This window comes from Adiantum capillus-veneris, chromosome 28 (genome assembly GCF_014529385.1).
Source record: "Adiantum capillus-veneris isolate H3 chromosome 28, ASM1452938v2, whole genome shotgun sequence".
Lineage (NCBI taxonomy): Eukaryota > Viridiplantae > Streptophyta > Polypodiopsida > Polypodiales > Pteridaceae > Adiantum > Adiantum capillus-veneris.
In genome coordinates, this window is record NC_140958.1 from 11,466,434 (window position 1) to 11,479,864 (window position 13,431).

At 41.8% G+C, this 13,431-nt stretch overlaps 1 long non-coding RNA gene across 1 annotated transcript; it reads left to right on the forward strand.

Moving 5' to 3' along the window:
• The first annotated feature begins 8,159 nt into the window (after window positions 1-8,159).
• Window positions 8,160-12,754, forward strand: LOC147420059 (uncharacterized). Its single transcript, XR_015187008.1, has 4 exons — window positions 8,160-8,302; window positions 11,491-11,664; window positions 11,747-12,534; window positions 12,606-12,754. It is a non-coding gene; the product is annotated as an uncharacterized LOC147420059 (long non-coding RNA).
• The last annotated feature ends 677 nt before the right edge of the window (window positions 12,755-13,431 follow it).

Below are 13,431 nucleotides of genomic sequence, written 5' to 3' on the forward strand. Positions count from 1 at the left end.
GCATGTCCATCAAATCCAAGAATGCCCATCAAATCTCTGTGCCATTTCTTACATAGCTGGCATTTCCTTTTGTGGAGGGAGGTCGTAAGCAATGTAATCATATGAAGTTGGTATTTCCAAAACGTCTATGACCTTTTGGACAGATGATATGGCAACATATAGATTGGTATGTAGTGGGGAGATACCTTGGAACCAACAAAAGGTGTAGCTTGATGCTTAGTTACCGCAACCTTGTAGAATGGAAACAACTAATAAAATTCATTGCAAGACCCAAATTCTTTTCCCTTGGATGATTTACATTGCTGCTCTAAACCACAGTTGTAGAACCTATTGATGTGCAAGTAGAAGACAACATGGTGCAAGTTTCCATTAAGTGACGATATTGAGCTGGAGCTACTAGACCCAAGTTTAATGCATGTTGCATTGTGCCTTACAGGAGTGCTATGGAGATGAGTGGTTGTATACAGGAATGTGGATGATTGGGGACCCGGATTTCTGAGGTGGGTTTCCTGGAAGTTGACAAGTGAGGAAGTGGGTGAAGGCAATAGGATGGGGAGAAGCAATCGCAAGCTAGTGAAGAACCATTATAGACAAAGGGTGCCACGCTAAGGGAGCAAGTTTGGAACATAGCATGGCGAGTTACAAGGAATCAGAGGACAAGGGGAACGGAGTATACTAACAAAGAGATGCGAGGGTGCAGGGTGGGCGATGGGCAAAGGGAAGTTGAGCATGTCATGTAATTGTAACTAATTTTTGAAGGCACTTTAAACCTTTAGAGAATGGTGGAAAAACTTTACCCTTCAAAAGAAGCATGAGATCCATAAAATCTACAAGTCACTCTTCTAAATTACCCTAAAATATATAATCGAGAATGACCCTTGTAGACTAGCACGACATCCTCCATCCAAATGTGGGCCCTCTGTTGTGCCTCCACCACATTTGAGAAAGGGCCCAACCAAATGTGGCATCGACCTTGATGTGCCAATTCTTGAATCTATGTGGCATACTTGCTCCACAGCCACCGTCGTACCCTGTGTAAACAATGGGGCTCCTAGCTTGCTGCCCCTCCCCTCCTGCACCTACACTTCGACGCGTGCTTGCACTACTACACCAGCCGTATACATGCATTCCATCACTGTCCTTCCTTGTGACTACCTATGCTGTGTTCAAAAAGCTAGCACAATATGTCTCCTCAGCTTTCAAGGCATGCTGGGGACAATGCATGAAACTGTCCCGCGTCGGCGCGGGACCTTTTCGTTGACTCTCCCAAGCATAAGTGAGAATGAAATCTCTCTTGACCCCTCCATGCATTGGCTGACTCAGCTCTTGCTTGACTATAATAGTGTAGCGCCAAAGCAGTTCACGTGATCGATGTGCCATCCTCGCGTCCTATATCAAAGGTTTGTAGAGCGCCCTGAGTTTAGACGCCTGCACATTGCAATGCGTCCAGGGCCCTAGTTCAAAAAGCTGCAAAATGCTCATCCGCGCACACGTTTGTGTGTGTGTGTGTGTGTGTGTGTGTGTGTGTGTGTGTGTGCGCGTGTGTGTGTCTGTGCGCGTAAGTAAGAGAGAGAGAGAGAGAGAGAGAGAGATCTTGCTATTTGAAGCACGCGGACTCCAGCTGCGGGAGTCGGGCCTGAGAGGCTGTCAGCATTCGACGAGAGAGAGAGAGAGAGAGAGAGAGAGAGAGAGAGAGAGAGAGAGAGAGAGAGAGAGAGAGAGAGAGAGAGAGAGAGAGAGAGAGAGAGAGAGAGAGAGAGAGAGAGAGAGAGAGAGAGAGAGAGAGAGAGAGAGAGAGAGAGAGAGAGAGTCCTCGACTCTTTAGTCATGCAGACTTGTGTTGTATGAAAGAGACAGAGAGAGTCTAAGCAAATCTTTCAAGGCGGTCAATGAGCAAAGGCCTGAGCAATTGGTTTCCTATCATAAAGGATACAGCGGCGGCGCGGGATGGTTTCAAGCACGAAATGAGGGTGCAGTGCATTTGAAAAAAATGAGTTTCACACATAGAAAATTCCCTCTAGAGTAGATGCAAAGAGGAAATTTTCCAAAATAACTCCCATTTTTTTGTGATTTAACCCTATTTCCTTAAATTTTCCAAGCGGGTTTTCTCCTTCTCTCCCTCCCTTCAACTCGCTGTTTTGATTTTCAATGGGCTCAAGGCTAAGCTAAGGCACACTTTTCCCGAAGAGTCATGACTTGTTTGCAACTTTGCACCTTCTTCACATATTATGAGCATGTTCGCACACAAGACTAGGCAGTGTTTTGATGATGCAAGCATTTTTTGGATGCCTCTATGAAACGAAGCTCTCTCAAGGTGACTTTGCCAAAAATGGCATAGTTAGCTGGAGTAAGCAATGTTCGCCAAAAACGTTTTTAGCAACCAATGGTAAAAAGGAGAGCATTGGAATTTTCCCAATTTTTAGAGAAAATTTTAGTGCTTTTATGAGCTTTTTACACTAAAATCTTCCAAATTTAGCTGGTTGCCATCAAGTTGACCCTCTCAGCTAGCCATAAATTTTTAGCTTTTGTCCTTTAAAACTATACTAAAGGTTAGTTTTTTGTGAACACTGGGAGCAAGGGTTTTTTTAGCGATAGAATGAAAAAATATTTTTCCATGCTAAGTCTATTCAAGGGCAAGGAGACACTACAACTCACATCTGCTTTACCCCCACCCTTCATGGGTGGGAATCTGCTCTATGTTCCAAAATATTCCACATTAGTGCAATAATGTGTAGAGCACCGAAGAAGATGGGTTCATTCCACTTCTCCCATCATTGTTCTCAGTAGGATTTTTTTCTAGCTCCTTGTCTGTACTCAGTCTGAATGTATGCCATGCCGACGCGGTTCATGAAATGGTGTTTCAAGCACAAAACAAGGATGCATTTAGATACGTGCTTTTAATATGTATTTTATGCAACCACTTCATTTCAAGAACTTGATTAATAGCATCGATGTCTGTTTGTCCGAAGATATATACGTAGTCCATCTTCATCTAGAGGTGGTTCTAGAAGACGTAGTCAGAGTGCTTCAAATTGTTCGTGTGAAGTGACTAGGTCAGCTCGAATAGAGATTCATGACAACAATGATAAGCAAGATATAGGTTTAGAGTCTCTAGATGAGTTTGACCAGGAGGAAGCAATAGTTGAAGACTCATTGGAGATGGTGCCCTTTGAAACAAGGCCAAAAATCCAACCAAGTGTTGTTAATGAGGATGATAGCACGTTACATATGGACAAAGGGGAGGTTATCTTGTCCAAAACTAGAGGCATTTTATCTTTTTCTTAGTTATATGTAGGTAGATTGTACATAGATAATGTTATTCTTACTATTCTCTTTTTCTTTGTAGTGCAATACTTCAATGTTGTTCTTCATTCATAGGTCTGGAGCACCACCATTCCTTTACATCACTAAAAGTACACCGTTTTTTTCCTGCACATGTCATTTCCTATGTTACCTTTAGCATACACACACACACACACACACACGTGGGTCTCGCTCAGTTATGTTATCTTTTAGCATACACACACACACGTGGGCCTCGCTCGGTAAAGTTTGCTCAGTGTATGGTAAAACTCAATCCGCGTTGCTTTGAGCCGTGAAATGTCTATCTCTAATAGTTGTTGATTTGCAGGTGGAAAATTCTTCCATCTGTACTGAAGCTTGTGCATGCAACACCCACTACAAGAGGTTATGTGCACTTGTGACGCTTTTAGCGACGGAAATACATTTGGTTTTTATACTCCTCGGCGTCGCTAAGATTGTCACTAACAGCATCACTACGGGAACATTGCTATAAGCATCACTATAACCGTCAGTATATGCGTCACATTTATAGCGACATCTATAGCGACACATATAGTGACTGTTATAGTGATGGTTACACTGTAGCGACGCTTATAGCGACGTTGCATAACCTTATATAGAGACTCTTATAGTGACGCCCGAGAGTAGAATTTTTTGGGTGGCAGGGCATTCACCCATCAACCATATTGAATGTTTCCAGAATAGAGTAAACCTAAATGAATCCAAGATAAGCCAAGATTCACCTTAGAAAGAAAGTGCAAGGTATAGACCCAAAGTACTCACTTACAAGACAATATAACCATTAACTCCATCATGCATAGTATTGCTTCAAGAATAAAGATACTAAACTAACAAAATTAATAGGACGAAAGTAAATTAATGAAAGTAAATCAATGACAATTATACACACCATAGGCAAAATCGCTTGATTGTTAAGGTTTGCAAATGTAATAGTTACAACACAATTGTCATTATTGAGAAAATGCATGGTTTTCCAATAGTTACAAAAAGACGTATACATGTCATCTCATTATATGCTATGACAAAAGAAAATTAATGCTATCTGGCTATGGCTAGACTGACATCATCTAATCAGATGTCTCATCGCGTCCAAGCGGCATATCTGCCGGATTCTGCAAGAAAAAACAATAAGACTTTCTGTAAGTATAAACATATAATTAGAAAACAATCTATTTTCTTATCTTATCATTAAAATACAACAAATGTAAAAGAGTAAAGTGAAATACTAACCATGCCACTACGAGAACTCATAATGTCCATCAGGGCGTTTAAGCCCTTTCTGCCTGCGTATTCGCGCTCGTAGGGTGTGGGGTCATCGACCACTGTTCAAAACATACAAAGATCCATTATGTTAGAATTTAAAAGTACAAATAGACATAACTATCAAACGTAAAGAGAAATACAAAAACACTTACAAAATCGGCCTCAAATGATGCCCACCCGCCGCTCTCCAAGTGGTGCAAGCTCCCTACCTCTACTTGTGCTTTGGCTACCTCCTTTTGTTGCTTCCACTTGTCAGGATTCTCGCATGCTGCTCGCTTTGCATTCTTCCAATCTTTTTTGGCCAGCCAATCTGGTCTTTTCCACCCAAGCTTTATTTCTTTTTGTACTTCAATATGCTTGTGCTTGTAGTATTTGCGCATTCAAACCTTCATCCGGTCTTCATTGAAGCGCTCATCCCGACTTGACATGGAAAACTCGTCATGCAGCATGATGATGACTCTCTTTTAATTCATTTGGCACTTCACTCCAAGTGTTTAGTATGTAGTGTCAAAACACTTGAGAGCAAAGAGTGCGCATGCGCAAGATCACCTTCTTGCCTTCGTCATCCAAGATGATACTGTCGCTGATGTCGATCACGTACAGCAAGCCCTCTCGCCTGTGAGTGAACTTGGGTATGTCGGCAGGGGTCTCTAGCAGCGTCTCGATGGGGGTACAGACGTCAGGTGTCTCCACTAGAGTCTGGGCCCCGAAGCGAGGATTGTCGACTGGGGTGACTCCTGGAGGAGTAGCTAGTGGTGTGTAGCAGGAACGGGCGATAGCCGTGCAAAACCTGGAGTAGATGGCGATGTCGTGGCTGGTGTGGGAGGGGGGGGGGGGGCAAAGAAGGGTAAGGTAAGGAGCCTCGTCAAACACGAGACGGTGTCGAGGGATCAGCGGCGGCATCCCCATAGCAACCGCCGCCGCCACCACTAGAGCATCGGTGCTTAGACAAGTGTGAAGATCATCTCGTTGACACTGAAGCTTTGAAGCGCGCTGAATTCTCCAAAACAGAGGGAGACGCTGAAGGAGTGGAATGACGTGATGGTGCTCCAAAGCGACGACGCTCCTCGTACCACCTCCTCGGCTGGGGTGACAAAGAAGAAAGAAACTCATCATCATCCATACCTACATTAAACACACGAACATTTAATCTTACTATTGAATGGAGAAGAAAACATAGACAAGTTATAATCTATACTATAGATAATAGGGAGAGGATTCCTGTGTAGAGAGAGAGAGAGAGAGAGAGAGAGAGAGAGAGAGAGAGAGAGAAAGAGAGAGAGGACTCATAAAGGGGGAGGGATTCCTGTGTAGAGAGATTCTTGTGAAGTTCTTGTGAATTTGTCTCCCGTGTGCATTCTACGTATCTTGTAAAAGTTATGTCTTGCACAACATGCCTTTTATATGTAGCTGTGACAAGACACTCCGGTCATAAATTAAATTTATTTTCTACCGTTGCCATAGTTTTCTCGATTAATAGTTTGAATAAGAACATCATATGGCCGTGTTACTGACCAATACCCATATGTTTCTTTTGCAAGGGGAAGGAAAGTTGACTCACCATAAGGATATTGAATCACCAGCATAGTACTCCTATAGTGAGCCAATACTTACCACAAGGACATCATATTCCCCACGTAATCGAGGTGATGCCCCATGATAAGCATTGTTCCATAGAACAACTTATGCACACACCCACATTATATAGTAAGGTACCTTATTATTTCCATACAATATAACATAAGGCACGCTACCACACAACGTGCAAACAACACAAACACTCGAGTTGTCTGGTTAGGTACTCTGCTACTGTCGCGCATCGCAACATAGAGAACGCTCCCATATTATCCCCTCTTTTCTATCGATGTACCTGCAAAGGAGGTCTCCTCTCTCTCTCTCTCTCTCTCTCTCTCTCTCTCTCTCTTTGGAGCTTTGGAGCTCTCTCTCTCAAATGCTCACAAGATAACACCCCACGTGCCCACCGTTATTTTACTTTTAAGAAATATTTAGGAATTTTGAGAATTATTCAAGTCCCATTTTTAATAATTCCACTCGCAAACTTAGTATTTTTGTGAAATTTGATCTATCATCTATTCGTAGACACACTCAATTCATTTCCCTTGTTTTTCTGATAGCATCTTCATTTTAATATACTTTAGCTATTTCAAGAAGCCCATCAATTAATAATATTCTCTAAATAGTGTGATGAACTCTTCTCTAGTCATAATATAATGAGGACTTTAGTGCACTTGGATGTCGTCTAGAAGGAGTTTGATGCTCGTCCATGAGTTCAATTTAGGGCACTTGGAGGTCTATTGAAAGGAGTTAGATGCTTGCCACCTCTAGAAATACCTCCTCTTTAAACAAGTTTTTGAATACAAAGTTAAGAATTTGTTAAATTAGTGTCCTTTTTGGAGGAAAAAAACATACGTTTGGCTCCAGTTAGAGATGGAAAAATGAATTTATACATGGAAACCAAGCTACGTACATAGAGATTTTAGATATGACAAGCACTTTCAAAAATCTCAAGCCTCTATCATGGTATGTACTACAAAAATGTGTGCATGATCGAACTTAAGTTCGAGCCTCCACACACCTAGCTCAAACTTAAATCCGAACCTAGCATCTACCATGGATAGGTACAAAAATGATAGAGTCTAAACCCCTACCATATAGAATAAGGCATGGAGGCTCAAACTTAAGTCCGAGACTCTATCGTTGCTAGATACAAAAATGGTAGAGGCTAAAACCCTACCAAATAGAAGAATTTGTGAAGGCTCGAAATTAATTTCGAGCCTCTACCCTTGCTAGATACAAAAATGGTAGAGGCTAAATCCCTACCAAATAGAAGAACACATGGAGGCTCGAACTTAAGTTCGAGACTCTACCCTTGCTAGATATAGAAAGGGAAATATGAGAAAGGTGAGAGAGAGAGTCTGGTCAAGCTTCCCTCTACTATAAATATCTTTCTTTGACTCCCTACAGCATTTTCTTTGACCCCCTACAACATTTGCTTGCAGAAGCTTGTTTGTTATCAATGGGATAATTTTTTCATGTCATCATAAGAAATAGTGTGACTCAAGTAGGTCAACATGATAATATCAAATTATTTTCTTATATAATTTATAAATTAAACAAATTCTCTCACCCAATATGAGTGGCGGCATGTGAGAAGCCCAAGACAAGATGCGATAGTTGAGCTTCTTTCCAATCATGCTATCTAAGAAACCAGGCGAGAGCATGTGACGATCTATACACAAAGCCTTGGACACTAGGCATGGACGGGGGCTTGGAATGCATGACAAGCATTAACAGCAAAGCAAACCCTAATTGGTGTGATCCATTCACAAAGAGGCCGTAAAGTGGCCTTTATACTATGATTTTCCTCAAGCTTGGTGTGCCTTACATGAGCGCCTTCATATCCAATCTCTTGTGTGCTATGGTGTGATTAGATTGTAGCATAGTATAGACTATAATAATAGAAATGGTAGTAGCTAGAGAAATGGAAGACTATAATAGTGTAATTAGATCATAATATAGTATAGACTATAGTATAATAGAATGGAAGTGAGGAAGACGAGCAACTGCACCTTGCAACGAAGGTGGTGGAAGCAGACGGGCTCGTTAGGCCCTCATGAGGAGTGACTGTCGGCCTTTATTCCCCTTGCGATGTCCTCATGCACCATGTCAAGTACACCCGCTCGCTCCCATGCAGGTTCGCTTTGTAAATGTTATAGTTGTGCTTTGTGTCCGGATTTTCTCCTAACCTTATTCTGAGTGTGAGGATAGCTTGTATTGTGGCACTTTAAACACAGACGTATAGAAGTAACATCAGGTGGAAGATGGGCTCCTATGAGGAGTATCTTCCGGCCCTCTATCCCTGCGATGCCCTCATGCGCCATGTCAACTACACCCTTAGGCTTCTATGCACAAGGCTACGCCTTTGACAAAAGATCGACGCCTTAGAAAATCCGATTTGTGATTGACCTCAATCTGTGACGCCTTTGATAATCCAATCTGTGACTGCCCTGAGCACAGGCTATACACAAGGTTGCACCTATGTGAGAGCTCTCAACGTACTGAAAGGCTTCTCTCAGCACGCAGCACAAGCCCAAACAAGTGTGCTATGAAGAGCTCACAATCGGGATCAGAGAAAGCTGTGTGGCATCACACACAAGTTGAAAGAGCTCGCATCATGCAGTCTGCACTCCTGTGAAGAAGAAGAGCTTGCTTGTATCAGTAGTGTGAGCGCAGTGTAAAAATGTCATTGAGTCTCTCTCTCTCTCTCTCTCTCTCTCTCTCTCTTTTGACGCCCACATTATACACAGAGACTCCTTCCTCTCCCCTTTTCGCATGCACGGCATGAGCCACACCATCTCCATTTCCATGAGGAAGTATCAGAAGGTTGGAAATGGTGATCAGTGACGCCGTTCCCCGCTCCAGGTCGTCATATTTGACGATCGTCATATTTAAAATTCAAATTGAAGCGAACCAATTAGTCGTCATGTTTTTGTCTGCCATTCTAATATCATGTTTATTTTTGGTAAGGGCTCGGCCTCGAGTTCGAATGAGGAGGGTTCAAAGGGCGGGTTCAGACTTCCCTACGTTGCATGCAAGCTCAAGATTTTTGAAAGGGCTCGGCCTTAAGTTTGAATGATCAAACCGTAGGGTGGGTTTGAACTTTGAACTTCATAGTGCACTACCGTGCATGCCAAATCAAGCCTTTTTGCCTCACTATAGTTCTCACAAGGTGTCCAGTGCTCGGCCTTAAGTTCGAATGTGCAAGCCTTAGAGTGGGTTTAAACTTCACACTACCTTGAGTTGCATGCCAGCTCCAACTCTTTTGCCTCACTACAGTTCAAAAAGGAGTCCAACAGTCATTTTTGTAAATATGCACAATGAGACAACAAAATGAAAACAAGGACGTGGCTACATCACCGCTGTCGAAAGTTGCAGATTGTGAGATCAACGATCAACGATCACACGTGCTTTTAGGTGACAAAGTCCCTGGACATAGTCCTATTCTGAGCATTACAACGGCCCAAGCTCGTGGTTGGTCCGAAAAAGAAACCAATGGTGCACCTCTAATCACTTATTGCCATGTTGGAAGAATGATTCTACATGGACTCTAGTTTCAAACAGTCTGAAGCCAACCTTTCAACTATGAGAGTGTCATGTGGCCTTTGGACTCTAGAATTTTGGAGCATGCTCTGGACTTTGGACTCTCTATGCTACAATGCTTTTACAATTAATGGCCCTTCATCGCAAGCTTGAGGGGGAAGTTCAAAATTTTCTTGTCACAACAATCTGGCTTTAGACAATAGGAGGATTGAACTATGGATTTTTTTCATCAATAATAGTTTCTACATTTTGTAGAAGCTAATCCCCATGAATCTATATTGTAAAACTTCTTGTTTTGTCTTTGTCAACACGACAAGGATAGCCACATGGTTGAATACCATGTACATTTGACAAGCTCAGCCTAGAGTTTGGTCCTGAAGTTGTGTTTTGACACAATGTCTACTCATAGAGAATCATACTTGAGGACATAGATTCAAGAGCAGTCATTTTTTAACAAGTTTGTAGTTCTAAGACTCAAAATATTAACGTCATATGGGATCTTACTAGTGCATGCAAACCACTAAAAACTAGATACAAATGCAATGAGCATCCTAGAACATTGTTTACCTCCCCTCAAGCAATAGAGAACGAGAAGAATTGTCCCATTTTTGTGCATTTTTTCCATAATTCCTAAATATGTGTTTTCTAAGAAGATAAAAAATATTGACATGCATTTTGTGGGTTACTAGGTATTTTTTGATCGGCTTCTTTGCGATTTTGTTAACTGTGATTACATGAGTATGGTAATAACTCTTTGTGATCACAAGAAATTTTATGTGATTACGTAAATGTTAAATCCTTGGATGGGGCTTTAATTCACTGGTCACAATTAGTCTAAAAAAAAAATTTATTTTAAATTATAATGGGCACATCAGTTGGTGTGCTGAGCTTATGATAGTAGGTAGAATATTTGTGTGATATGCCATCTTTATTTGGGGGATCATTAGGAAAAATATGAACCCCAAAAGGGCCCTTTAGCTTAAGAGGTGATTAAGTATGGACCAATAGGAAGAGGGTGGTGGCCATAGCTATACCCTTTCAAAAGGAAGGGTAGTAGGGGGCATGGGGGCCTATTTGTTCCCCTCATTATAACTTTGTCCCCTGAAAGAGAGAGAAGGGGGAAGAGGGGGGGGGGGGGGGGGCTTTCCCTCCATTTTCATGGGTGCCCATAAAGTAGCCCTAAGATTTTTATTTTTTCTTTTAAATCTCTAAATCTCACTTTTCACTCTCCAAAAGCTCTCCTAACCAAATGCATGGTCAAAAAACTATTTTCTTTGATCAAAATCTGCATTTTTCAACAGTACCCTCTATTCAATCTCTTCTCTCTTCTCTTTCTCCTTCTTCCTCCAAGCTTTCCATAGCTGTATCACTTATCTCCCCCTTTCATCCACACCATCCCTTTGAACTACTTTTTCTCCCCTTGCTTCCCATTAAGTGACTTCTCCCCCTCTCGCCAAGCTTTCCATAGTTGCATCACAAATCGAAGCTTTCCATACCTGCACGACTTGTCTCCCCCTTTCATCCACACCATCCATTTGAACTAATTCTTCTCCTCTTGTTTCCCATTCAAAAATTCCTTATCATTTCATTCCTGAAGCAACAGGCCTCTCTCCTAACACCACAAGTCTTCTTCTTCTGGTGCTACCATGTCAAACCCCTCCACTTCAAGGAAGCTAAAGGATGAGATAGAGGCGGTTTTCTTGCATAACACTAGGGATTCCAATGGGAAATGTGTGTCTCAAGTGTTTTCTAAAGGATCTTAGATCTTCATGCAACCTGCAGCTATCGGGCCTCATCGAGTACAAAATTGTGGCAACCTTGACTAACATTGGAAGGGGAGACTTCTTGGTTTCAAGTATCATAGAGTCAATCGCACAGTGGCCATTGTTCAACACGTGTACTCTTGGCATTACATGCGCTTGAGGAATGGAAGCTCAAGAGATCTCCCAATACATTGTAAGTCGTAAAACATTGTTGGCTGCTGATTGTAAACTCTTGTTATTTGTTTTTTACTTGATAGTTTTTGGTGTTGTCATAGATATATTCCCATCCAACTTTGTTGAGGAACAACAAATCAAGAGTCTCACAGGAACCTTCAACGCCATTCATGCAGACATTGGTATTATGATGCTTCCCAACTTGCCACCTTCGATTTTGTTGCAATGTAGAATCTTCTTCTACTCACACACATATGTAGTGCCGGCCTCGAAGGATGGATATGGTAAGATCATTGCTGTTGACAAACCTTCATTATTGAGTCTGGAATGGCCACAACCGGATGCGTGGTCACTCTTCTCAGTAAAGGAGAAGATGCTTTCTGATATTTTCTCCTTATTGAAATTTGGGAAGGCTTCCAAATTAGTAGGGCTTATTTGGTGCTTCCTCGTGCATGTTTTTGTACACATATTCACGGCATTGCCATTCAATGTCACACCTACTATGTTTTGAAGCAAGAATGTCATTTATAAAGCACTAAAACTGGTATTTGGAGATAATTGGAGAATGGTTAAGGGAGTGCACGAAGGAGATAAATACAAGTGTAAGGTAGGGGCTTCAGGTATAGGGATACAATATTTGAAAGTGTGCACTACTTTGTACCTACGTTTCCACTATGAGCGTTGGATGTGTAAAAGTGGAAAGTAGATACCCTTACAATCTAGTGTTGCTAATTTTGTGACATTTGACATGCCCGTTACTTTGTCAAATGATGTTTCTGAGATTGTGAAAGTTAGTGAACATTGGACACGCACCAACATACGGGAACACTTGATTATCTTGGGCTACGAAGAAATCAAAGATGCTTACTTTTGTCTCAATTGGCAAAAGGTTAGTTTAATTTATATGTTGTCTACAAGTGCCAATTTTTAGTCTTATTAAAACCATTTTTGTTGTTTTAGATTGGTAATCAGATGGAGACGGCCATGAAAGTGCAAGAGGAGTGGAGGGTTGGCAGTGCATTGTCTTTAAGTTGATCTCATAGATCAATGTAACCGGCTCTAATGCCACGTTGTAAAGCATTCTATTTAAAGAAAATTCAAAACTTTTTTGTCGTTATAGTATCACCTTCATTGATTAACTTTTTTAGATTTTGTTTGGGTTTTTGTGTGCGCACCAATGTGTGTTTGTATGTATATCAAAGAGCTTTGGGATGGTATCTTTTTCTGCAGTGGGCCACGGTGGGTGGGGAGGGGGGAGGGGGGGGGGGGGGTATATAAAGGGGAGGGGGCTTCTTATTTTTCTATCAACACTTGAGAGTGAGACAGAGAGAAAGACACACACACACACACAGAGATTTCCATGGTAGCACATGCTAGTGCATCCTCCTCCCACGTAGTAGCATCGTCGAAAGAGACACACACCCCCCTTTCGTGGTTTCTTCTTTTCTTAGAGGACACCAAATATGTTGGACGCAATGATCTGTACGGTTTCTTTACCCACACTGTGGATTTACCAAAAACCATGCAACTCCACAATGACACTTTTCACAAAGACATAGAGTATATGCATGTGCATATACTCAAGTATGTTGTGAACTTTGAAGACAATGCCATGTTGTGGTTGCCATGTGATCTGCTTTTGCTACATCCACAAGGGCAACACTGCATTTTCAAAGAGACTAGATCTCTTTGAGGCGATTGCAAAAGAGGCGAATCACTTCCGCCAAGTGACAAAGAAACTTGCAGACTCCTTCAAGAATCGCAAAATTGGGCAATCTTTCTTGTC